The sequence below is a fragment of the Ailuropoda melanoleuca genome, chromosome 13 (assembly GCF_002007445.2).
Source record: "Ailuropoda melanoleuca isolate Jingjing chromosome 13, ASM200744v2, whole genome shotgun sequence".
Lineage (NCBI taxonomy): Eukaryota > Metazoa > Chordata > Mammalia > Carnivora > Ursidae > Ailuropoda > Ailuropoda melanoleuca.
Genome location: NC_048230.1, coordinates 402,997 through 404,105, shown reverse-complemented (window position 1 = coordinate 404,105; position 1,109 = coordinate 402,997).

Here is a 1,109-nt window from a genome sequence, read left to right as displayed (position 1 = left end):
AGGTCAGCACTCCTAAGCCCTGCATTGTTGGTCAACTCTTACAAGATTAAGTCAAACAAGGAGAATGAGGGGCACCTGGGTGGTTCAGTTAATTAAGAAACGGACTCGATTTCAGCCCAGGTCATGATCTCAGGGTTGTGAAATCAAGCCCCACATCAGGCTCCCCACTAGTGTGGAGCCTGTGTAAGATTTTCTCTCTCCTTCTCCCTCTGCCCCTCCCCGCCTCTTAAAAAAAAAGAAGAAAGAGAATAAGTATGAATGCCAAACTAAGGAATAAGTTTGAAGGAATTTTGTCTTCATTTAATCTGAAGAAGAGAAGATTTCACACAATAAAATGTCTGAGAAGACTTGTTAGTTGTCATGGTTCCAAAAAAGGAGACTTTTAAAAATGACTAAAAGCTTTGGGGAAACAGATTTTGACCTGATACACACACACACGCGCACCCCAAAAATGGATTTCTCATTAAAAACAAATACTTCAAACCCACTATGAGAAACATGCTATGCTACATCTGTCAGGACTGCAGACATGATCAATGTGGAATCTTTACTAGCAGCGTATAAACTTACCTATTTTATCCCAATCTTGTTATGGCTACATTGATTTATTTTCATCTGGAAAGTTAAGTCAGGATGGGTGACAGCAAGAGGGCCACAAAGGAAGGAAAAAATTTAAATAGAATAATTTGATTACATGACTGCTGGATAACCGCATTATGAATGAGATACCTTCCTTATATGTAATATTGGAGAGAAGACCCTCCTTATCTCCCAGTCGTACTATTTTGTAAACAACATCTTAAATGTGTCTCCCACAAAATTCTTTGAATGAATTTATTGGATGACCAAGACTATGAAAAATTTATTCTCCCTTTGTTTTATAGTACATTATTTTACTAATGAATCAGGCACCACCACCCCTACAAAACATTTGTAGTGCTGGAAATTATTAGGCTTATTCTTTTAAATACTTCAGAACACTAAATATTCAACCTAATAGATGATAATAACTAGAAAGGGTTCCACTTTGTATACCATCAGTTCTTTGAATTCTCAAAAAAGAATTAGATTAATAAAAATTTGTAGATTTTGTAGGACTCAAAAATTTG